At 46.6% G+C, this 26,556-nt stretch overlaps 1 pseudogene across 1 annotated transcript in view; it reads left to right on the plus strand.

Moving 5' to 3' along the window:
• Positions 1-9,543: 9,543 nt before the first annotated feature.
• LOC144826874 (uncharacterized) overlaps positions 9,544-26,556 on the plus strand; it is a 40,518-nt pseudogene continuing 23,505 nt past the window's right edge. Inside the window, exon 1 of the transcript XR_013609964.1 lies at positions 9,544-9,771. The product of XR_013609964.1 is annotated as an uncharacterized LOC144826874 (transcript). The remainder of the gene's footprint in view (positions 9,772-26,556) is intronic.

Consider the following 26,556-nt stretch of genomic DNA (forward strand, 5'->3'; position numbering starts at 1 on the left):
AATATAGTTATTGATGACAAGAATGATCACAACTCTGGCTTCCCAAGTTCAGGCTGGTGCTATGTTAAGGAGAGAGTAGGCATCCACTTTAGGATGCAGCGAGAAAAGGATGTCAGATTTTACAATTTATCTTGAAAATGGCCTTGTTGCTCTGGAAATGGAGAAACCAAGGGGCATATCCTTCGCATATTGCGCTGATTTCCCTAACGCCGGCTATTGCTGAATTAAATCACCGAGTTAGCACGTTATCATCAACACATAACTCAAGGGCGATATATAATCCAGTGATATCGGATAAATCGCCTTTTTGCAGGGAACATCACTGGTTTTCCAGCGATGTTCCCTGCAGAACGGCGATATGCTTGATGATACGACCCTGTGATCGTAACACATCAACCCACCTCCCATTGTCAGCATACAATAGTCATGATTTTAGCAGAAGTTTTTAGCGCAAACCGTGGTTTTCGCCAAAAACTAAAATCTGTTAAAATCATGAGGGCCACCTTTTAAATATTGTGATGTGAATTTAGCGATAATTTACAAGGTAGGCCATCAGGGGTATGCCCAGTGATGCCCACTTTGCATATCATTAGAGATGCAAAGCGAGGCGTCGGCAAAACGGCTGCGAACATATGCTAATGCATGTTAGCACCGGCTTGCAAATAGGGCAAAAAAATGATCTCTGCTTTTTTGGCTTTAAAAGAGATAAGGCCCTTGTAAATATGCCCGCAAGTGCTTGGGCATCTAAATCATTTACATCGGAACAGCTCACATGTTTCAAAACTCTACTAAAATCCACTAACTGGGGCCAGCACCTAGCACAAGGAGAATGTCTACAGTAAGAAATTGGGTTATTCTGAGGTACGTGGAAGCCCCAATCAAGCAACAACCACCATCCTTACCAGGTTGAACCACAAACATCACTAAATTAGCCTGTGCTTAACCCTCTGGTAGCTTGGCACAGTGCAGTCAGGCTGAACTCAGTGCAGAGTATTTATGCAGCACACAATCACTAATAGAGGGAAGACACAACACAATAAAAATACCAAACAAATGAAAAAATATAGCATCGATTTTAATAAATAAATTGAGACAACAATGTCAAAAATCCAATCAGTCGAATCCAACATATGCAATTTTAAATTTTAGGTAAATATTACACCTTAAAGAACAAAGCACAACTCATGGTCACCTGGGGGCAATGTTACGCATTGTCTTTGTTTGAGCTAGGCGCACCTTTTAAAGGCTGTACCGGGCGCAAACAATGACAATGCGCCCTATTACGATGTATGCAATGTCCCCGTGGCAGCCGCAAACTCACGCTGCACCCAGGGCAGTTCATTCTTGTGAAAACACGGAGGGGCTGCTGACAGCCACTCCGTATTTTCACAGTGCAGGTTACAACTCGCCTACACTTTTAAAGGGGATGTCTGGAGGTCTATAGGACCCCCCTCCAGATGGCTGCGCTTAGGGGGCGCACTCACAGTGTGAGTGCGCCGCCTGAGAGCTTATTTGCATCTGCGCCCTCGTCTGTAATATGATGAAGATACAGAGGCAGAGGAATTCCCTCATTTGCATAGGGCTCATCATAATGCAAATGACGAAACGCCCCCTGAATGTAGCATTGGCGCTTTAAGTGCAACTTTTTTTGCTAGATTAATCCAAAGGATTCTTGGTTCCCGCGACTTTGCATGACTGAATAATTCAACTATGTGTATATATATGTATATGTATATATATTTCCAAAGTTTACCCGAGCTTAAAAGACGCACTCCGTGAGTGAGTGTTCACAGAACCTTTATTTAAAGGAAGCGTTTTTGTGGATCCAATGAACTCAAGTCCCTACGCGTTTCAGCGCATACCTGCGCCTTCGTCATGGGGTAAGGCAATTTGGAACACCAGAAATGGACTGAAATATATTTTCCCTGTGCGAGCATGTGATCTCCAGTGAACAACATGCTGGGTATGACAGTCCCGATTTTTCTCCACGGTGGAGTCCAATGTCCAAAATCCATTTTCTCTGCCAATATTGCTAAAAATCATGGCCCTCCAGGTGACTCCATCCAGGATTGGAGGAGTCACCTATTTCTGGGTAAATACGACTTGCTGAGTCGCCCTTTGGCCACCCTTTTTCCATTTTGTTATATTACTCCTCTAATTAAACCTACTCCCCCCTTTTTTATTCAGGCTGTCTCATCATGGTTCATTTTGTCCTGAAGAAGACCCTAAATGACTCCCTTTCAGTAATACAGACTCCAGGGTTGAAACGTTGATGTACTATCTACTCATGTTATGTTATGTTATATAGGATTTTATAGCACGCTCAATTACTACTGGAGTATCCTGGCGCGTAGGGGCGATGCATCAGGGCAGAGGCTACAGAAAAGAAGACAGGGAATTAAAATTACATTTTAAACAGGTTGGTCTCATGACCTTAGTCACTCTAACCATGTACTGTTGAACTGGCGGGCAACTTTTGAACTTTATAATTGAACAGAGATCCTTCATTGTTTTGTTTTTTATGCATTTATGGAATGTTTGTCATTTGTTAAATCATATGTTACTATATGTCACATCAGTCACCAATAAACTGTTTCTGTTCATGTTGTGCATGACAGCCATATTCACTAAATGAAATATGTATATGGCTTGAAATATCTTTGTGGTGTGTCCAGTTCTATATTTAGACTACAAAAAAATGTATTTTCATTTAATTGTCATAGTGTAAAAGATATATTTTTCACCCAACTGAACTTTTTGTAGACTAGATCAACCACATCCACGTTCTGAGGGACACAGGGTTACTCCTTTGACTTCAATAGTATGCCCACTAGTAGCATCTAGTTTACAGGCCCTTTGTACTTTTAGAACCAAGTACAAGGGACTTTCTAGTAAATAAATGTACCATTTATTTATAGGCCAATTTCACCATATATAAAGGGGAGAGCATAAGCACTTTAGCACTGGTTATTGGTGGTAAAGTTTGCAGAGTCGTAAGGCCACCAAAACGCATACAGGAAATTAAGAGGAGTGAAGGCAAAAGCTTTGGCTGGTCTAGTAGCCGCACAAGCTTTTCAGGGCATAGAACTCACCTCATCCTTCACAATCATCTACTTAAATTGGAGACTGCTCGAGACACAAGGACCTGATGTTTTATCAGAAAGAGTCATCTTGCATCTGAACATGAACTCCCACCACCTTTATTGATGTCTTATCCAAGGGGCAAGAGTGATAAGGAGCTGATGGAATTGTAAACATAATAAAGAGACAACTCTTTTAAAAGGGGGAGGAACTGTGATCAGCAAGGGGAGAAGGACAAATAGAAACCAAGTAGGAAGAGGAGATCAGAGAGAAGAACAGGAACCTTCAGAAAGATCCCAAGAGAGGTGAAAAGGCGGGTGGATTTCCATTGGCAGCATTGAAGGAGGTCCCAAAGCCGAGCATTGCTCCCGCCTGGATGGCTCAAGAACATATGCCTTCCTTCCAAATAAACGCTCTTGTGAATGGTGTCACCGCCCTGGACCAGTCTCTGCATCTATCCTTCCCAGGCCTAAAGGCTCAGGTTGTCGCCTCAAGTAATTGCATCACACTTTTCTGCAGAAGATGGAAACTCATGGAATATCTTTTTCCTTCATGAGAGGGGACACAAACAATTGCTGCACGTTGACAAAAATGAAATAAATGCTTGCCTCCGACGTTCTGGCTAGCTCACAGTGCACCATTTGAACCCCTAACCTGCCAAGGTAACATGTGGTATGTGCAATCTCAGAGCATGACAACCGTAACTCCCAAAGGAAATCATGGAAATAGAACTAGAGCCCTTTCATTTGGGCAACTAACGTATGGCTAAAGAGAGACACAAGATATACTTATTGAAGCAAAGAGATTCCTGTGTAAAATACATGCTCTGCAAAGAATAATAGACAGAAACCAAAACAGAGTAATCAGCATCACTAGAATGTTAAAGAAAATCAACAGTTCAACCTTTGTGCTGTTACATTGAATATATGCTTTCATGTATGTACAGTGATATTTATGCTCCGACTTAGTGCTCCCTATCCTAGTGTTCCTAGGGTGGGCAAATCTTCCAGAATCCCTGGCGGCTGATATAACTCCCAAGTTACCTGTGGGTATGTATCATCTTGTTAGAGTGTTGCGCACCATCCTTCTCAGGATGTAAGCAGGATTCATTTGGGCTTGAAAATCAGCAGGGGACGACCTCGGCAGTGCAGCAAAATGCTCCTCTAACTAAACAAAAGAGTGATGTAGATTATATAATAAACTGCACCCATGTTACCGCGCAGAAGCCCCCGTCAGGCTGTTATTATTGATTCTATCCTGACAAAGCTGTTGCAGAGCAAACAAGAACAAACATAAACATTTTGCGCAGTAACCTTCAGCTTTCATACAGAATGCTCAGGGCGCTGAATGCATGCCTATGAAGAAGTGTAAATGTAAGCAAAATTCATTTCAGAGAATATTATCCATACAGGCACGCAAGCAGATGTGTCTCAATTGTCAACACTCGATAAAGATGACAACTTTTAAAAAAAAGCATGTAAAATGGTGTTGTATTTACCCATGCCTAATGTGACCGCTCAACACTTGAAAATCAGTGTCTTCTGACGGTGTAATATGCCACATTCAGAGGGAGACTGGGCAGCCACAACATATGTGTAAATGCTAATGATAAGAGCATGAAAGTTCCAGTTTGATGATTTTATAGACATCTGGCTCACATTATCAACTGAAGTTCACTCACATGTACTATTTCTCTGAGCAGGTGCTTCGAAGGGAGGCGTTTTCCTTGAGATGTCCCTGGCCCCGTTGGCTCATTGCGCTGTTACTGTCAGTGACCGTTTCACGGATACCTACTTCGCCTGCCCCAACGCTAAGGCCATGGAGGAGGTGAAGAAGTGGGCGAAGAATGAACCAGGTTGTTTCAACGTTACTGACTTAATAAAGACAGTGATCGAGATCGTGGGCAGTGGGTAAGAATCCAACAGTGTATTAACTTTATACAACTTTGCCTTCCTATTAAGAGTCCCAAAGAGTCTCAATAAAACCCTCATAAAGATACTCTTAGGTCCTGATTCCGGGTTCATCATCATCGTGGCGCTATTTATCACAGTCTGTGAGTAATGTTTGCGCTGGTTTCTTTGTTTATTGAATGCGTTAAATAACACCTATTATGAGTTCTTGGGGAATAACATGCAGCGATTGCTACTTACCGCACCAAAATCAGCATGGAGCGGTATATCATGTATACATTTCCCCTGTTAAGTTTCAGCAACTGAAACCTGCCAGAAATTAACCAATGGTGAGCTATTAAACAAAGGCAGTGATTACTGGGTGCGTTAAAAAAAATACAGCTCATAATTCCAATCCGTCTGCAAACACCAACCCGCTCCAAATCAAGGCTTTAGACTGAAAAAGAAGCGACCAGGACAATTTCCATCCTGGAGACCGACCACAATGCCACGACTCAGCTGTTCAAAATCAAAGGTGTACCAAAACTCTCTCGGGGTTCCTCGACTCTCTTTTTCATAATTGTTTGCTGTGCTTGGGGCTTCACTTGGAAAATGTGTTGAATTATGTGAAAAATATACCGAGGTTGAACCAATAACTATATACATAGTAACAATCTACACAGTTTAAAGTCAAAATAATATACACGTCAGAACAAGAACAATATATGATATATCAAAAGAGAGCAATATAATCGTGCCAAAGTAAGAACAATGTACACTGGTGAAAAAAAAAATAGTCACAGGTTAAAACATGAACCATATGTTTTGGATAATGCATCAATGTAAATTATAAGGATATTGCAAGTAATTGAGAAATTCCATGACCAGATGGAGAAATGAGGCTGAAGGCTAAGTTCCTTTATAAGGTCAGGAAAACCTGTGTAGCAGAGGGTATTTTATTCCTTCTAATAAATGCTTGCACCAACAACCTTCACAAACACTGCTAAATCCTTGGTAACTTGTTCTTTCATAGTCATTGCAGACACGATGAATTAAAGTAGAATATTTACTATGAAAATAGACGTACTAAGGAATGTTAGTATTTTAAAATATGTTGCTCAGCAAATTTGCCCTATTTTTTTCTTCCTCATTCTTATTCTCCCCTCATCATTCTCCCATTTCTGATCCAACAATAATGGAATAGGGGGGACAGCAAAGAAGGAACTGCCATTCCCTGTTCCACCATGCTGGGGGAGACTGCTGGTGCAGAATGCACAGATGGATTGTAGAGTCACTGTCCCACCATACAATAAATGAGAACGCTCTCTACTTTGGTAATTAAGAACCAACATTCACTGTCCGGACATACACTGGGAGAGAATGTGGCACAGACAGCAGAGACAAAATGTGTGTTCACTATCCGGCCGTGCACGCAAAGAGAATGCTGTTATGGGCAGTGCCGACAGAATTGATATTCACTGTTCATCCATTCACTTGGAGAGAATGCCGGTACAGACAGTGGAGATGGAATAGACATTTGCGGCACAGCCCTATAGAAGGATGATCAGGCCAATTGAGTTGCCACTGTTGTTACCCTTAGTGGTTGCATGCAAATGCAGTGGGGAGTTGAGTGTGTGTGTTGAACAGAGATGCTGGCAGCATTGGTTAGGGCTAAGTGTTCCAGTAAGCTTGAAATTGTGTGACCCAACTACCAGGAATAACTTTCCCCCCAATCCTGGCATTGCACTGCTTTTGTGTTTCCTGTGGGAAATCTTCAGTTTTAAGGATAGCTGTTTGGACTGGTCTCTGCAGCTTCTGTTTTCCAATGGATAATGTTCAATATGTTTATAGAATAAATAGAGGGAGTCGCTCTACTGCCTTGCTCCTCATGCCTGCAGCCAGAATCTGCAGTTATCCTCTCTGTAAAACTTCTATTTCAGGGTGTGCTAATCTGAATGTGACACATAGGATAAGGTAAACACTGCGGCTGAGATCCAAGGACTCCAGCCATCTTGAAAAACTCTGCCTCAACCTACACTTAAAATCAAGGTGGTGGGTCCCTTCAGAGTAGGCCGATGAGGAATGTGGAGTAGAAGACATCCTTGAGTGAATGAATGAATGATTACGTATTTGTATAGCGCATGGCTACCCGGGGGCATCCCAGCGCTTTCGACCAACGTTCATTCTCAGAGTCTAGGAAAACAGGAGGGTTTTCAGCATCTTCCTGAATTTAAGATGGTTTCCTTCCATTCTGATGTGGTGTGGAAGATTATTCCACAGTTTACCGGCCTGTAAAGAAAAGCGTCGGCCACCCATGCGCACTCTCCTTGTTTTAGCAACTGCCAAAAAGTTCTTATTGTTGGATCTTAGTTCCCGACCGGGGGAATACGGGCAGAACATTGATTGATTGAGTGGTGAGAGACTGCCCTTTCGTTGTTATGACCACGTCGTAATGGAACGGCGTTGTAATGGTTGCGTCGTAAACGTCGCATACCCTGCCCTATTATTCGTTGCCTAGATCTGACGAGCCAGCAGATGCAGGGAGGATGACGTTTGGCCCCGAGGTGACCCCTGGAGGTGAGTACCAGCAGCCGCGTCGGGGGCTTACCAATGATGGTCCCGGGCCTGCTACAACCCCAGATGCGGAATGCTGCAAAGGGACGTGCACTGCTGTGCAGGGATTTCTGCCCTTGTAGCTGTGCCCAGAGAGCTAGCTCACTGGGGTGCGAGCAGTCCTTGATTTAGGGTACCCAGGAGCCACCTTGTTGTGAATTCTATTTACTGACTGTTTAGGAGATGACCTCCGCCATTCCCACCTTGGATGGGTCCTTGTTTTGGAGTCCTCTGTGATATTTAGTAGTGAGTGATGGCCACACCAGCAAGTGCATACTTTAAAAGTCAAGAATATATATATATAGGAAGAGAAATGTAGGGGAGTAGGTTCGATCAACGCTGAAAGGTGTCTAGGGGAGCGGTTCTCTGCACTCTGACTATCCTTTGGACCCAATGACAACACTGAGTGGAAGCTGAGAGGGCCACTGCATTGAGCCAGGTACAGACAGTGGACACAACCATCACTAAGCATGAGCACAAAATCCGTTCCGCTCGCGGATTTTGCGGATTTTCGGTAAATTTGCAATCCGCAAACTCCCGCGAATTTACCGAAAATCCGTGAGCGGCGGATCCGGGGGGCAAAAGTTCAAGACTTCAAGCTTGAAGTTGTTGTAACTTTTTTCGGATGGCGCCGGCAAGCTGCCAGTGCCATCCTAAAATAGTTACTAAGTTAGCTTCAACAGGAAGCACTAATAGATAAAATAAAGCAGGTGCTCGAGCACCTGCTTTATTTTATCTATTAGTGCTTCCTGATGAAGCTAATTTAGTAACTATTTTAGGATGTCGCTGGCAGCTTGCCGGCGCCATAATAAAAAAGTTACAGGATGATGGACAGCTCACTCAAGGGACCCCTGCGCCCTTCGGGGCGATTGCATAGTAACACACACATGGTCGCTGGAACTAGCTGAAGCTCAAATTCAGTGACTCATTCATCAGCCCAAAAACAATTGTGAGCGTCGTCGAGGCTGGGCAGGTGTGCCTTCTTCCCTAATCTACCATCGAAAATCAGCTGTGATGCTGGATAGAGGCCTTTGCATCCTTGACTTTCACGGGCGCAATCCGCAAATTCGCAAATTCCGCGGATCGTGGATCCGCAAAATCCACCCATGCCTAACCTTCACATAATGATATGTAAAATATATTTTGAGATGGTTCGATCTGAGGGAAGTAAGAGCTTGCGAATGCAGAGCTGGCAGTGATGAGAGGTGATACTGTCTCTAGGACTGAGGGAGTTCTAAAATTCATGGAAACTATTTTAAAAGGACACAAAGAAAGGTTTGATGCCATATTGCAGGCCATTTTGGATACAAAGTCTACTCTGGAACATAAGACCGATGCAATTGCCATTGATGTGAACCTGCTGCTCGCTGATCATAAGTAAATATCTAAAAGGGCGAAGCAAAATGAGTTTGTTCTTTCCTCCTTAAGGCTTACGATGCTAGAACATAAAACACAGATGAAGGATGTAATGGGGCAGTTCGCGGTCTTAATTTAAAGGGTGGAGGATACTGAGCAGTGTTCACGCAGAAATAATAACCATCTGGTTGGACTTCCTGGAATCGTGGAGTGCCCCTTGGCCAATCTCTTCCTCGGAAAATACTTAATAACTAATGTTTTGACAAGGTTGCACTGCAATTCATTTGGTGTAAAGGGATCACATGGACCCATGATGTTGCCGGGCTCCTGGAGTGGAACTTAGACCCTTTGCGGCTTGACTTGAATTTCCATGACAGTGACAAGATTCTACAGCAGGCAAAAGATCATGGTCCATGGTCTAACGAGAATGCAAAAGTGCATATATTTCCAGATTACATTACACATGTCTAGAGGTAACTAGGAAATTAAGCAAACTTTACAATAATGTATTGTGAGTTATGCACTTTTATATCCAACTAAACGGACAGTTGTTGCGGATGGAAAAACACATTTCTTTGTGCATTGGAGAAAACTCTCAGGAACTATGGGGTCCTCACAGAAGAATTTGATGAATACAGAACAACATGTCAGATGGAAGACCAGCATCAGTGTAACCGTCCAGCAAAGAGAGAAGCTGGCGCTGAACATCACACAGTACAGAGACCAAAGTGGACTCACCTTGGAATCAGAATGTGGGTCACAGGATGAAGAAAAGTCCTCTGATGGGCCCATCGCCTCTGGGTTTCTGGGCCCCAGCATGGAAGTTATACCAGTGAGATCAGACATGATCACATAAGTAAAATAGTCCCTTTTTGCCTGATGTTTAACTTTCATGGATTAAGAATGGATTTATAAATTGCGGCAAATCACCTGTGAGGATCTCAAGGCGCTGCAGTTTCTAACTGCTTCGTGGTGCTCTGTTCACTCAAACAGCCAGGTCTTGAGTCCTTTCCTGGATTCCCGGAGTGATGCAGTGGTCCTGAGGTGTAGGTGAAGGTCATCAAGGCTTAGGCCGCCAGGTGTGAGAAGGAGCGTACTCTGCTGTGTGGTGGGGTGGGGTGGCTAATGAGGGGGTGGGGTTAGCAATATCAATCTAATGCTCCTGATGAGCGAGCAGAGGAGTCACACCTGCATTGCCATCTTTCTTAGGTTTTCAGGGGACTTGGCTATGCTTAGAGCAGTTTGGGGAGGCCGTCCACAGAGAGGATGTGTTGGGACTAAAACAGAGGTTAGAGGATTCCAGATTTGAGTAGTGTTCTGGGATACCCCAAAAATTGTCGATAGAAGCCAGTGCTTTAACGATAGACAAATAGATGTCATCCAACAGATGTTCCCTATGCCCAGAAAAGTGACCAGAACTTTTCCTGAACCATCAAACCTATCCTCCAGGTGTAAGTACACAAAGACATTTATTCCATTAAGGTCCTTCAAAATCACCTTCATACTGGAATAAAAGAACAAAGCAAAGAAACGGAGGTCTCCCACAATTGTAATAAATCATCATACATCCTCTCAATAGGCATTACTGACTCGTGGAACTCCTCCCTGGGGTGCAGTGACGCAGCGCAGCAATTAGCTCAGCATTGCCTAACTCCAGATTTATTAGTCACTCGGGGACACGCGAGGTGGCCTTGCACGACTTGATATGTCTAACTTAAGAATTGCGTCACTCTTGAGTTCTTTTGTGGTGTAAGGGCAACGCAACCCTTTGATACATATGGCCCTGAATTTTCACAGGTTCAAATTCATTTTCTGTCTTTTCTGAGTGGGTCTCCTCTCTGGGCACAGCCACGGAAAATATATAATTTTTATGGCCAATACTGAAAATCCTAATAATATGTGATTGAGTATCCGCGGTTATTGCCATAGTCTTGAGGACTTTCTCTCTGTATCTTGTAGCTAAATCCTTAGCATTATTAGCTGGTTATTACTGTAAATTAGTAAACTTTTAATAAATATGACCTAACTGTTGTCTTTCAGATGTTTCACATTTACAAGACCTATGACATCCACCTATTAGTAAACCATTTGTGTGGTCAAAAGAAAGAAAAAACATATTGGTCCTCAGTTGTGTGACAACTAGGAAAATAGGTAACAGTGATACCTTTGGACCTCGTGCGTGCTTGCTGGAATGAAGAAACACAAAAAATAAAGAAGTGCAGACTGCCTTACAGATTTGCCATTTATTTAGGCCAAGAACAATCAATCATTCAGGATTTGTAAAGAGCTGCAAATCGTCAGTGAGAGTCTCAAGGTGCTCGGGATGCTGGCTGCTTTGTGGTGCTCTGTTCACTCGAACAGCCATGTCTTGAGTCTTATCCTGAATTCCCGGAGCGATGTGGCACTCCTGAGGAGCAGGGGAAGGTGATTCCAGGCTTTGGTGGCCAGGTGTGAGAAGGAGCGTCCTCTGCTGTGGGGTGCGATGGCCAGGGCTGGACTGAGAACCAAAACCGGCCCTGGCAAAGTGCTCGGCCGGCCCCCTGGGGGTGCGACCAAGCTCTTTGCCGGAGCCTGTTTCGGCCAATTTTGTTACACGGCCGATTTTGCAGCTATGATGCTAAAACGGCACTGTAACAAAAACGGCCCCCAGGGCCCAAACCGGCCCCCACACTTGCGGCGCACCGGGGGATTGCCCGGTGGCCGCAATGACCAGTCCGGGCCTGGCGGTGGCTGGTGAGGCACTTGGGATGCTAGTTGCTTCGTTGTGATCTTGCTCATTCAAACAGCCAGGTCTTAAGTTTTGCTGGAGCAGTCCTGAGGTTCCAGGTTTCGGCTGCTGGGTGAGAGAAGGAGCATCCTGTGCTGTTGGCTTGGCAGATGCAGGGGTGTCTGCGAGGAAGAGGGAGGCAGATTGTAGGTGACTGGTTGGTTGGTGGAAGGTCATGCATTTGTTGATGTACATTGGTCCCTCATTGGCCCCTCATTTGAAGGGGCCAATAGCTCCATCACACGTGCTCTTGCTGGAAGATCCATGTAGGCTGACAACAGCAGACCAGAATGATCTACGAGAGCCCGGAGGAGGAGGGGCTGGGCCTGCATTGATAGTTGGGAGGGTTTTGTTGCATCCACAGAGTCTACATCAGATGATGCGCTGCCGTAGACTATCTTCCTGACTAATGACAGTGATGCCATTGTTGTCCTGTTAATAATCTAGCAGGAGTGTTGTCTGCAGGTGGTAATACTGGGGTCAGTGCTTAATTTGAGCCTTTGGTTTCCGGTGCCTGGCACCAGCACTTAATTGCCAATATCTGCCCTTATTACTGTCTGCCACAAGATTGATCTGTTTAGTTAAATTTGAAAATGAGCACAACCACAGTTGTTTATTAATTAAATATACAGTAAAATGGCAAATAGCTGCTGCCCATGCCATTCTTATAGCTCTGGTGGCCTGGAATAGCCTGCATTATCACAAAGGTAGGACTGGAAGGGATGGTAGTTGTGTTGATAGAGTCCTTGACAGCACTGAAAGGGGCAATGTGGGATTCAAGCTGCGGTGGCCTCTGACGAGGTCCCTGGAACTTCTTGTTTTACAAATTAAGCGCTGACTGGGGTTAAAATGGGAGAATAACCGGACAGCTAATGCAAATGGAGCGATTATGTTGCTTTGAGATAGGTTGGAAACAGTTCTCTCTGGCGTAGTGCTCACTGCTTATAATTCTAGCTTTTTGTGCTCCATACTGACAAACTTCTTCTCTTCCAGATTTCTGGCCCCCATTATGAGTTGGTGGGAGCACAGCCCCAGGGGAGGTAACCAGGTGTTGGAAAACTGGACCCAGTTTAAAGGGGCAGAAACTCAGCCAGGCTCAGAGGCCAGTAGTGAGCAAAGGTTCTGACCTGTACTCACCTTATGAATGAATGTTAAATGTCGTATACTTGTAAAGCGCACAGCTGCCCCAGCAAAGGGGCGTCCCGGCGCTGTATACCGCTGGGGAACCCGTCCTGGCTTTCCCTGTGGGATGGTCCCTACTGGGAATCCCCAAGGTGGAGCCAGGCATCCCCGGCGTTGATGGGGCCGTTGTGGAGATTAGGCAAGCTAATGCCCAGAGTTGCCGAGTGGGACCCCAGGTTAGAGTAGGCACCGAGGCGAGAATTGTCGAGTCCGCTGACCCTGGTCCACTTCCCTGCCGCGTCGGGAATTGAACCCTGGTCCCGGGCCGACTTCTGCTCCCGGGTCTGCCGCCTCTAACCAGTGAGCCACACCACTCCACTCCAGCTTATCCAAACTAGAGCAGTGAATAAGGCATGCAGTGCTCCTCCGAAAGCCCAGGACCCCGACCTGACCCCGCCATCCTCTCCATAATTTACCTCCCACGCGCAAAGACCAGCTCTTGGCCTAATTCATATTTGCTTCTGCTGTGAACAGGTAATGGCAGTGTTAAACTCCCAGGAATTTGCAAAAGCATGTAAAAAAGGACCCCATGAGTCTGACAGGTTGAGCCCAATTCCAGGAGTTTAACTTGTGACCCCTGTTAACTCTTCTGCCTTTCTCTTTGAGCAAAACTGGAGAATTAGCGGAGGGGGTGAGAACCCACCTTAGATGATGGTGACAATCATTGTCCGGATGAACCAAATTAACTGGGATTAACCTTCTTATAGATTATTACAAATCAGTCAGGCTTTCCTTAGAGGAAATGTGTGAAGTATTTATGCATTACTAAAACAGTACTAAAGTCAGAATGCAAAACATAAAATGCCCCAAAACAAACTAGAAAATTTGAGTTAAAGTTAATAAACAAACTGGATTCAAAATGACAAAAACCCAATAAGAAGAACCAGAGTTATCAATTTGCAAATGTTTATTAAAAATAGCAACAAGAAGATACCATTGGCAATAATATTCATTGGTCTTGGTAAAACAGAACCTAGACACAACTTAATACCGACAGCGAGGGAGCACAGGTCAGTCACGCAAATCACGTGTGTCCTGGTCAGAGATGTAATTTTCTGATGTGATTCCTTTTTAATCCCAATCCACATCTGGAGTACATTTCTAAATCCCTCAAGGCCCTTCAAGGCTCACAGGGCGGCAAATAGACGCCACAGCAGGGTCCAGTTCTGACCATCTGGGCAGTTCCAGGAAAAGGCCTCTTGCAGTTTGTTGTTCCTGTAGCTTCAACAAGAGGTCAGCCTATAACCCCTGGTGTGCAGTGTTTGGCACCTGGTGCAAGAGTGAGGGCAGGTCCAGTCTTCAGGGCTCTTCTCAGGCCACAGACAGTAGGGCAGTCCTCCTTCTGTTCTTGTTCCGGTTCAAATGGTGTTCTGATGAGAGGTTATGCGGTTGCCGCTTTTGTACCCAATGGCAGTGTAATCCCTTTGCCCAACCCCTAAACCAGTTCTGGTCAGTTCACCCCTCTCCACTGGGTGTGGCTCAAGTAAGCCAGTGAAACGCAGGCAGAAGCAGGCCTCTTGTCGGTTCGTCTGTGTGGGAGGCCCCTTCGAAGTGCAATCAGGGCAGGGACTTAGCTCCTCTCCAGTTAACTTTTCACACCACCCCACACCCAGACCCTTTGTCCACTGTCTGGTAGCAATACACATCTCCCTCCAGGTAGCACATGGGAACGAGCAGTAAGGCAGTTTAAGTTTCAACCTAGAAATGAACATGTCCTAAAAGTGTAATTTTGAAAATAGTAACTTAAAATCCAACTTAACCATTAAGTTAGATTTTAAATTACTATTGAAATATTTGTTTAGCTTCTCCCAAACTGAATGCAGCCCTTATTAAATGTAATAGGGTAAACCAGCGTTAGTCTGTGGGATGCCAGCCTTGCCTCACTGAAAACCACTTTGGAGATATTTTTTATTGTCGAGACATGTAAAACATTCAATATACATTCCCTACTTTTTAGATAACATGCACCCTGTGCTATGGGCAGTAGCGCCTACCTTAGGGGATGACTTGTTAGTATTAAAAAGGAAGAATCAGACTCGGCAAATGCTGTGGTGTAACAAAACCTGAGGGCCCCACCCCTGGAAAGTACAGGGAGTGAGCCCTATCCGCCCACACTCTGGAGCTCTCAGGCCAGGGTACTATGCTGAGGGGGCCTTTGTTACACCACTGGACAAAACAGTTTGTTTTGTCAGGTTGAAATGGCCCCATTATACTTGACTAGTATCTGTAATGGCGTACCTGAGCCCTCTGTAACAGGGTCACGTGAGTGGGTGGCACAATCAATTCTGCAACATACAAGCAGAATTTAATTCAGAACCCCAGGTAGCACCATGCCCCAGGGACTTTTCAGTGAATAAATGTGCCAATCAGATGTAGGCTCATTTCACCATGTTGAGAGCACAAGTGCTTTTTGGGTAGTTAGCAGGAGTAAAGTGCAGAGTCCTGTGGCCAACAAAAACAGGTACATCAAAGGAAGGGAAACCCTGGGGAGACTCTGCAAAAACTGCAAATGTCCAACACTTTTACTGTAATTGTTGTCTGCTCCATAATGTACCTCTCCTGAAACAACTTCTCATCTTGTCAGAGTTTCTCTCTCTCTGTCGTCTCATGGTTTATGAAGCTCAGTTGCTAGCTGTCACCTTTTTATTCAGTTGTGAGGCTAGTTATGGATGCGTGGCTGGTGTTAGTGTTGTGTAGTTCCTATAAAGCTATATATGATCTGCCCGTTTAGACTACATACACTTTAGGATTGGTGTCCGGACTGATGCTAGACACACCACTGGCTATGTTAGCCTGCATACCAGCTATCTTACAGTACCACTAAAAACCCCTTTTACCAAGGAGATAATAGTTCTTGGCAACTATTGAGCATGACAACCCTGTCCCATCAGGGATCGTGGAAACAGTGCGATACTTTCCGCTGAGTCACTCGTACTCACTTCGTCTCAGAGAAATACACAGAAAAAAGGGGGGGACATTTTTCAATGAGCATTTATTGAATCAGCTTCGTTCTAGTGTAAAATAGGTGTGCTGGAACAACCACTAAACAGTAACAGAGACATATGATTATAAGCGGGACTCTTTCTGGATGTACCTGTGCTCCTGTCTTGGCCCGAGACTGCTGCTGGGGGCCTTCTGCGAACCTTGATTCAACGTGGAGCGCGGGGAGGGCTCCGCGATGCCAGCTACCTGCGCCGGCTGCCTGTGGGGGGGTTGCCCTGAGCCTTGGGACTCCATCTCCCAGGCTCCTCCGCGTGGCGCACACCATCTACGCCACAACAAGCGCCCGGAGGCGCTTAAATCGAACCAGCGTGGGACGCGTGTGGGCGTGCCCGGGCACTGCCTGGCCAAAGGCGGGCCTGTCCGCGCCCGTCTTAGCCAGGAAGAGGTAGGGCTGGCCCCCCACTCTAAGTTTTGGTGGAAGTGCCTGGACTATCGCGGGAACTTTTTAAAGGTATTGTTGTGAACAATAATTTTGTCTGCTGAGGACCCTTGGACCATCATTGCACTGTGGTTACCTTGTTTGCTATTTGTGCCTTCGTGATTTCCCGAGTACTGGGTATAGAGGGAATTCTGGACTAGGTTAGGGTTCCCTTTGTTGGAGCACATATCATCTAGCACCTGTTGCCCCGAGATTAATATAGGGCTATGGGGAAGAGGAAAGCTCAGGACGAGAGTGGGGAGGGAACTGAGGGAGTGCCAAAGCGAAACATTAGGAAAAAAGCAAAAAAGGCACACAAGGCCATCACTAACAATTGTGTCATTGATCGGATCGACACTTTGATTAGTGAGTGCAAGGATATCCTTGACTCAGCCCCTCTTATCCCTGCTCATAGTAAACCCACACCTCAACGAAAGATACAGGCGGACTGTGTGCAGCTAGCTATCCCAGAAATGTAAGCTTGCAGCATACTGCCCAGGCTGTCTCGCTACGCTACCATCCATTCGCAAATCTCATCAGATTGGCAAGCACTATCCTACGGAATCTTACACCATTGCGCTCACAAATGTCCGCTCGCTGGGCAAACACAGCCAGGACATCCATGAACTGATACAGGACCATAAAATAGACATCCTGTTCATGACGGAAACTTGGATGGGACAAGCGTCTGATCCGGATCTTGTCATAGCCGTCCCTGCGGGGTTTACCACTTACAGATTGGACAGGCAAACCAAGAAAAAAGGCGGCGGCATTGCTATCATTGCCCGTGACACCTATATTGTAAGGCACACGCTAATTCCCCAGACTTCTTGCGAAGCTTTAGAATTCGCAATAAAACTGACCCCTTCCTACACCTTCAAAGGGATCCTCCTTTATCAACCTCCGGGACCCAGGTGTGACTTCCTGGGGGTTCACAGATCCTTTTTGGAAACATCCACGCTGGAGAACTCCTTCACCATTCTAGGTGATTTTAATTTCCATTTTGATGTGCCCGACAATCCCGACACAGCCACGTTTTTAGCTGACATGTCCACTTTTGGTCTATCCCCTTTGGTTCATTCCCCTACGCATGAAGGAGGTCACACACTAGACGGCATTTTTTCTAACGCCTCGGGCCTCAAACTTACAGAAATACTCCCTCTAACTTGGTCGGATCACCATCTCATCCTGGCTTCACTTCCAGTGGGCGACCCCCTGGTAGACAAACCCCACCCTAACCCCTGTCTACCCTATTTGGCATGGGACGACTTAGATGTTTGCAGGCTGGAAACCTTGCTTAATCATACCCGCCCTACGTTATCTCCGGATCCTAACAACGCCATGTCCCAATTTTACAACTGGGTGAGCTCAGCAGCAAAAGATCTGGTTCCAGTTAAACAACGGTCACGCAACAGATCTACCCCCTCGGCCCCGTGGTACTCAGAGGAACTGCGTACCCAAAAGCAACAGTGCCGAAATAGAGAGAGACACTGGCGGAAGGATTACACACCCGAAGCCAAACTCCTATGTAAAGAATCGGTAGCAAAATACAAACACCTTATCCTGGACGCAAAAAAAAAGTATTATTGCAACAAAATTGAAACCGCTCAAAACTCCAATAAATGCCTATATGAGACCACCAAACAACTAGCGGGTTTCTCTGTGGATCTCACACCTCCCCCGTCCCAAACCCTTTGCAACGCTTTATCAAAGTTCTTTTTTAGCAAAGTTGATGACATTTACAGGGTTTTCGCCAATAATGTTACTCTCTCTCATAGACCATCAATTCAACCTGAAGGACCCATTCTCTCGCAGTTCAGCGAGGTCATGTGTCCGCAGGTGCTAAAAACTATATCCACCATCAAATCGGGATCGGCCCTCGACCCATGTCCCTTGAAGGTCCTGAGACCTATCATGGATGCAGTCTTACCCTCTATAACCAACATCTGCAACTCCATGTTTACCACTGGCACTTATCCCGAGACACTAAAGAAAACCCTAATAAAACCGTTGCTCAAAAAACCCACCCTTGATAAAGAAGAACTCAAAAGCTACCGCCCCATCGCCAGTCTCCCGCTATTAGCAAAAACAGTGGAAAAAATTATGAATGCCCAACTCTCCTCCTTCATCGAGGATAATAAATGCCTAGATGAATCCCAGTTTGGGTTCCGTCGCTTTCACGGAACCGAGACGGCCTTGGTCAAAGCGGCGGATGACATCAGATCTATCCGGGATGCGGGAGGCACCGCCGTCCTGATATTATTAGACCTGTCGGCAGCCTTTGACACGGTGGACCATACCACCTTGGGCGACCGTGTCGAAGTCATTGGCGTTCAAGGTAACGCCAAAAATCTTCTTGCCTCCTTCCTGGCCAACAGGACCCAGGTCGTTACCGTGGGACCTTTTGAATCCTCCCCTCTGTCACTTCCGTGTGGAGTCCCCCAAGGCTCATCCCTTAGTCCGACACTATTTAACATTTATGTGTCGGACCTTGCCAACGTCATCAGGGCACACGGGATGAGCCTCACTTCATACGCTGATGACACTCAATTGGTCCTTGCCATCAAAAATGACGGGCTTCAGAAAGCTAACATGTTCAATCAAGGCATGTCGGCTATCGGAAATTGGATGTCACACAATTGTCTGAAGCTAAACTCCGACAAATCGGAGGTTGTAATTTTTGGCAATCTCTCTCCGGAGTGGTCCCCCCTTTGGTGGCCGTCATCCATGGGCCAGCCCCCAGTCCCGGTTGACAAAGTGAGGAACCTGGGAGTCATGTTCGACAGCCGTCTGAACTTCCTTCCACATGCCAACCAGATATCCTCTTCAGCCTTTCATAAACTTATGATTCAGAAAAGGGGGTGGTGATGAACAGAGTGTCTGAATTAAGCAGACCACTCTTACCCAGTCCAAAGATCAGGGCTTGATCCATCACCGTTATTTAGCTCACTGCCCCATCCCAGCTCAGAACCTGGCTATATGCAAATTAGTCTGTCCCTGGCCCAGTGCATCATGGGAACAGGGCAGACCAAACTACCAAGCCAATTCTTCACCAGAAAGGAGACAAGCTTCCGGGGACCGGTTTCTGCCATTTCAGGCGTCTTCGGCCCGGCTTGCTTGAATCCTGATGGAGCAGTGAGCAAGGGACTCATGTCTGAGTATACCCTTCCACGCTTATGGTGGACAAAATGATTCAGAAAAGGGGGTGGTGATGAACAGAGTGTCTGAATTAAGCAGACCACTCTTACCCAGTCCAAAGATCAGGGCTTGATCCATCACCGTTATTTAGCTCACTGCCCCATCCCAGCTCAGAACCTGGCTATATGCAAATTAGTCTGTCCCTGGCCCAGTGCATCATGGGAACAGGGCAGACCAAACTACCAAGCCAATTCTTCACCAGAAAGGAGACAAGCTTCCGGGGACCGGTTTCTGCCATTTCAGGCGTCTTCGGCCCGGCTTGCTTGAATCCTGATGGAGCAGTGAGCAAGGGACTCATGTCTGAGTATACCCTTCCACGCTTATGGTGGACAAAATGATTCAGAAAAGGGGGTGGTGATGAACAGAGTGTCTGAATTAAGCAGACCACTCTTACCCAGTCCAAAGATCAGGGCTTGATCCATCACCGTTATTTAGCTCACTGCCCCATCCCAGCTCAGAACCTGGCTATATGCAAATTAGTCTGTCCCTGGCCCAGTGCATCATGGGAACAGGGCAGACCAAACTACCAAGCCAATTCTTCACCAGAAAGGAGACAAGCTTCCGGGGACCGGTTTCTGCCATTTCAGGCGTCTTCGGCCCGGCTTGCTTGAATCCTGATGGAGCAGTGAGCAAGGGACTCATGTCTGAGTATACCCTTCCACGCTTATGGTGGACAAAATGATTCAGAAAAGGGGGTGGTGATAAACAGAGTGTCTGAATTAAGCAGACCACTCTTACCCAGTCCAAAGATCAGGGCTTGATCCATCACCGTTATTTAGCTCACTGCCCCATCCCAGCTCAGAACCTGGCTATATGCAAATTAGTCTGTCCCTGGCCCAGTGCATCATGGGAACAGGGCAGACCAAACTACCAAGCCAATTCTTCACCAGAAAGGAGACAAGCTTCCGGGGACCGGTTTCTGCCATTTCAGGCGTCTTCGGCCCGGCTTGCTTGAATCCTGATGGAGCAGTGAGCAAGGGACTCATGTCTGAGTATACCCTTCCACGCTTATGGTGGACAAAATGATTCAGAAAAGGGGGTGGTGATGAACAGAGTGTCTGAATTAAGCAGACCACTCTTACCCAGTCCAAAGATCAGGGCTTGATCCATCACCGTTATTTAGCTCACTGCCCCATCCCAGCTCAGAACCTGGCTATATGCAAATTAGTCTGTCCCTGGCCCAGTGCATCATGGGAACAGGGCAGACCAAACTACCAAGCCAATTCTTCACCAGAAAGGAGACAAGCTTCCGGGGACCGGTTTCTGCCATTTCAGGCGTCTTCGGCCCGGCTTGCTTGAATCCTGATGGAGCAGTGAGCAAGGGACTCATGTCTGAGTATACCCTTCCACGCTTATGGTGGACAAAATGATTCAGAAAAGGGGGTGGTGATGAACAGAGTGTCTGAATTAAGCAGACCACTCTTACCCAGTCCAAAGATCAGGGCTTGATCCATCACCGTTATTTAGCTCACTGCCCCATCCCAGCTCAGAACCTGGCTATATGCAAATTAGTCTGTCCCTGGCCCAGTGCATCATGGGAACAGGGCAGACCAAACTACCAAGCCAATTCTTCACCAGAAAGGAGACAAGCTTCCGGGGACCGGTTTCTGCCATTTCAGGCGTCTTCGGCCCGGCTTGCTTGAATCCTGATGGAGCAGTGAGCAAGGGACTCATGTCTGAGTATACCCTTCCACGCTTATGGTGGACAAAATGATTCAGAAAAGGGGGTGGTGATGAACAGAGTGTCTGAATTAAGCAGACCACTCTTACCCAGTCCAAAGATCAGGGCTTGATCCATCACCGTTATGTAGCTCACTGCCCCATCCCAGCTCAGAACCTGGCTATATGCAAATTAGTCTGTCCCTGGCCCAGTGCATCATGGGAACAGGGCAGACCAAACTACCAAGCCAATTCTTCACCAGAAAGGAGACAAGCTTCCGGGGACCGGTTTCTGCCATTTCAGGCGTCTTCGGCCCGGCTTGCTTGAATCCTGATGGAGCAGTGAGCAAGGGACTCATGTCTGAGTATACCCTTCCACGCTTATTGTGGACAAAATGATTCAGAAAAGGGGGTGGTGATGAACAGAGTGTCTGAATTAAGCAGACCACTCTTACCCAGTCCAAAGATCAGGGCTTGATCCATCACCGTTATTTAGCTCACTGCCCCATCCCAGCTCAGAACCTGGCTATATGCAAATTAGTCTGTCCCTGGCCCAGTGCATCATGGGAACAGGGCAGACCAAACTACCAAGCCAATTCTTCACCAGAAAGGAGACAAGCTTCCGGGGACCGGTTTCTGCCATTTCAGGCGTCTTCGGCCCGGCTTGCTTGAATCCTGATGGAGCAGTGAGCAAGGGACTCATGTCTGAGTATACCCTTCCACGCTTATGGTGGACAAAATGATTCAGAAAAGAGGGTGGTGATGAACAGAGTGTCTGAATTATGCAGACCACTCTTACCCAGTCCAAAGATCAGGGCTTGATCCATCACCGTTATTTAGCTCACTGCCCCATCCCAGCTCAGAACCTGGCTATATGCAAATTAGTCTGTCCCTGGCCCAGTGCATCATGGGAACAGGGCAGACCAAACTACCAAGCCAATTCTTCACCAGAAAGGAGACAAGCTTCCGGGGACCGGTTTCTGCCATTTCAGGCGTCTTCGGCCCAGCTTGCTTGAATCCTGATGGAGCAGTGAGCAAGGGACTCATGTCTGAGTATACCCTTCCACGCTTATGGTGGACAAAATGATTCAGAAAAGGGGGTGGTGATGAACAGAGTGTCTGAATTAAGCAGACCACTCTTACCCAGTCCAAAGATCAGGGCTTGATCCATCACCGTTATTTAGCTCACTGCCCCATCCCAGCTCAGAACCTGGCTATATGCAAATTAGTCTGTCCCTGGCCCAGTGCATCATGGGAACAGGGCAGACCAAACTACCAAGCCAATTCTTCACCAGAAAGGAGACAAGCTTCCGGGGACCGGTTTCTGCCATTTCAGGCGTCTTCGGCCCGGCTTGCTTGAATCCTGATGGAGCAGTGAGCAAGGGACTCATGTCTGAGTATACCCTTCCACGCTTATGGTGGACAAAATGATTCAGAAAAGGGGGTGGTGATGAACAGAGTGTCTGAATTAAGCAGACCACTCTTACCCAGTCCAAAGATCAGGGCTTGATCCATCACCGTTATTTAGCTCACTGCCCCATCCCAGCTCAGAACCTGGCTATATGCAAATTAGTCTGTCCCTGGCCCAGTGCATCATGGGAACAGGGCAGACCAAACTACCAAGCCAATTCTTCACCAGAAAGGAGACAAGCTTCCGGGCACCGGTTTCTGCCATTTCAGGCGTCTTCGGCCCGGCTTGCTTGAATCCTGATGGAGCAGTGAGCAAGGGACTCATGTCTGAGTATACCCTTCCACGCTTATGGTGGACAAAATGATTCAGAAAAGGGGGTGGTGATGAACAGAGTGTCTGAATTAAGCAGACCACTCTTACCCAGTCCAAAGATCAGGGCTTGATCCATCACCGTTATTTAGCTCACTGCCCCATCCCAGCTCAGAACCTGGCTATATGCAAATTAGTCTGTCCCTGGCCCAGTGCATCATGGGAACAGGGCAGACCAAACTACCAAGCCAATTCTTCACCAGAAAGGAGACAAGCTTCCGGGGACCGGTTTCTGCCATTTCAGGCGTCTTCGGCCCGGTTTGCTTGAATCCTGATGGAGCAGTGAGCAAGGGACTCATGTCTGAGTATACCCTTCCACGCTTATGGTGGACAAAATGATTCAGAAAAGGGGGTGGTGATGAACAGAGTGTCTGAATTAAGCAGACCACTCTTACCCAGTCCAAAGATCATGGCTTGATCCATCACCGTTATTTAGCTCACTGCCCCATCCCAGCTCAGAACCTGGCTATATGCAAATTAGTCTGTCCCTGGCCCAGTGCATCATGGGAACAGGGCAGACCAAACTACCAAGCCAATTCTTCACCAGAAAGGAGACAAGCTTCCGGGGACCGGTTTCTGCCATTTCAGGCGTCTTCGCACCATCAGGATTCAAGCAAGCCGGGCCGAAGACGCCTGAAATGGCAGAAACCGGTCCCCGGAAGCTTGTTTCCTTCCCAGTGTAAGAATTGGCTTTTGTAGTCTGGTCTGCCCTGTTCCCATGATGCACTGGGCCAGGGACAGACTAATTTGCATACAGCCCGGTTCTGAAACTGGGATGGTGCAATGAGCTAAAAAACGGTGTTGGATCTAGCCCTGATCTCTTGACTGGGTGAGAGTACTCTGCTTAATTCAGAGACTCTGTCCATCACCACCCCTTGTTGTAAATAATTTTGTCCACCCTAAGCGTGGAAGGGCATACTCAGATGTGAGTCCCTTGCTCATTGCACCATCAGGATTCAAGCAAGCCGGGCCGAAGACGCCTGAAATGGCAGAAACCGGTCCCCGGAAGCTTGTTTCCTTCCCAGTGTAAGAATTGGCTTTTGTAGTCTGGTCTGCCCTGTTCCCATGATGCACTGGGCCAGGGACAGACTAATTTGCATACAGCCAGGTTCTGAAACTGGGATGGTGCAATGAGCTAAAAAACGGTGTTGGATCTAGCCCTGATCTCTTGACTGGGTGAGAGTACTCTGCTTAATTCAGAGACTCTGTCCATCACCACCCCTTGTTGTAAATAATTTTGTCCACCCTAAGCGTGGAAGGGTATACTCAGATGTGAGTCCCTTGCTCATTGCACCATCAGGATTCAAGCAAGCCGGGCCGAAGACGCCTGAAATGGCAGAAACCGGTCCCCGGAAGCTTGTTTCCTTCCCAGTGTAAGAATTGGCTTTTGTAGTCTGGTCTGCCCTGTTCCCATGATGCACTGGGCCAGGGACAGACTAATTTGCATACAGCCAGGTTCTGAAACTGGGATGGTGCAATGAGCTAAAAAACGGTGTTGGATCTAGCCCTGATCTCTTGACTGGGTGAGAGTACTCTGCTTAATTCAGAGACTCTGTCCATCACCACCCCTTGTTGTAAATAATTTTGTCCACCCTAAGCGTGGAAGGGTATACTCAGATGTGAGTCCCTTGCTCATTGCACCATCAGGATTCAAGCAAGCCGGGCCGAAGACGCCTGAAATGGCAGAAACCGGTCCCCGGAAGCTTGTTTCCTTCCCAGTGTAAGAATTGGCTTTTGTAGTCTGGTCTGCCCTGTTCCCATGATGCACTGGGCCAGGGACAGACTAATTTGCATACAGCCAGGTTCTGAAACTGGGATGGTGCAATGAGCTAAAAAACGGTGTTGGATCTAGCCCTGATCTCTTGACTGGGTGAGAGTACTCTGCTTAATTCAGAGACTCTGTCCATCACCACCCCTTGTTGTAAATAATTTCATAAACTTAGGCTCATCAAAAAAATTCTGCCCTTTTTACCTGCAAACATGGCGAAAACGCTGGTAAGCTCCCTGGTGCTCTCCACCCTTGACTATTGTAATGCTTTGTTTCTAGGGGCCCAGGAGAGAGTGCTAACAAAAATGCAGTCTATACAGAACGCGGCCGCCAGGCTCCTAGGGCGAATCCCCAAATTCCATCCGGTCTCACCCACCATGAAACAACTCCATTGGCTTCCGGTGAGGAAGAGGATTAAGTTTAAAACCTTGTGCCTGGTATACAAGGCTTTACACAACGCTGCCCCAGCATTCTTCACCCAGAACCTTACTCCCTACTGTCCATCTAGAGCACTGCGCTCTTCCAGCTCCTTGGACCTGGTGATCGCCCGAACTAAATCTGTCAACTGGGGTGACAGAAGATTCCTTGTGGCTGCTGCAAAACTTTGGAACACACTGCCTCATTCGATCAAGACCAGCACGTCCCTCTGGTCTTTCCGAAAAAACCTCAAAACTTGGCTTTTTAATCAATGATCTGCCAGTCCCCTTGTTGGCCAAACATTGCAGTTACTTAGCGCCGAGATGCCCATGGGCCTTCGTTTCGCGCTTTACAAATGTTTAAAATAAATAAATAAATAAATCCAAGAAGAACAAGTTACCTAACATATCTAGTGAGACCCGGACTGAAGTTGTGTCCCTTGATAGCATTGTTGTTTCTAGTGGTGGGGAGGCTGCTTCTAGCACAGATTACGCTGCCCATATCAATCCTATTGTCATCTGCACTAACAGTTTTGAATCACTGGGGGAAGCACACTGATTGAGCGGGGTAAAGGAAAATGAATTAATGAGGGTCCAAGCTCAAACACAAACCGCTTGTCTCGCCTGTGAGTGTAATCCTATTATTGGTTCACGAGAGCAATCCCTAGAAAAACTAACACAGGAAGTCTCCATATTGAAGGGTGAAGTACAGGCAATGAAGGGTTCTCTAGCTGAGATACTTATATTGGTGAGGTCTTTAACGTCAAGGGCGGATCAACAAGGGTGGTTATTTAATCAGATCTCTAAGAAGCCGGTAGCTCCCACGGAACCCATATCTACAGACCGTGTGGGATCTCGGCCAAGTTCATGCCCCCATGTTGATGTAAACTTAGGAATACCTAGATGTAATGGACCAAATAATTCAGTCAATCGAGGACCTAATGGTTTAATTATTCAATCAGCAAGGTATGCTGCCTCAAAAGAAGCTTTCATCATCTCCGGCTCTTTATGTGGTCGAGATAATAGTACTCATCCTGCCCAACAGGGATAACACTTGTGTACAAAAGGGACAAAGTCTTGCAGGTCAGGGTTTGGGGCAACCTAGAGTGTATACATCGAACACATACAAGTCACCTAGAATTTATATGGTTAATGTCCCAAAATTATCACGTTATAGTGCCAACGAGAATGTTGATTCACTGACAAACAAAGCTATCCACTGGATTAGATATGTGAGGGGTTTTCGATAACTGATAAGGGAGGACATCTTGGCTGTACGAAGGATTACGCTCCGGGATCATCCTTTTGATAGTATCGAACTTACTTTGAAAAGTGTTGATCTTGTTGAGAACCTTTTCACACTGGAGTTCCCCACCAGTGGTCCAGAAGAATCTAGAATAAAATTTAGGCATTCCCCTATTGGCTA

The sequence above is a fragment of the Lissotriton helveticus genome, chromosome 4_1 (assembly GCF_964261635.1).
Source record: "Lissotriton helveticus chromosome 4_1, aLisHel1.1, whole genome shotgun sequence".
Taxonomy (NCBI): domain Eukaryota; kingdom Metazoa; phylum Chordata; class Amphibia; order Caudata; family Salamandridae; genus Lissotriton; species Lissotriton helveticus.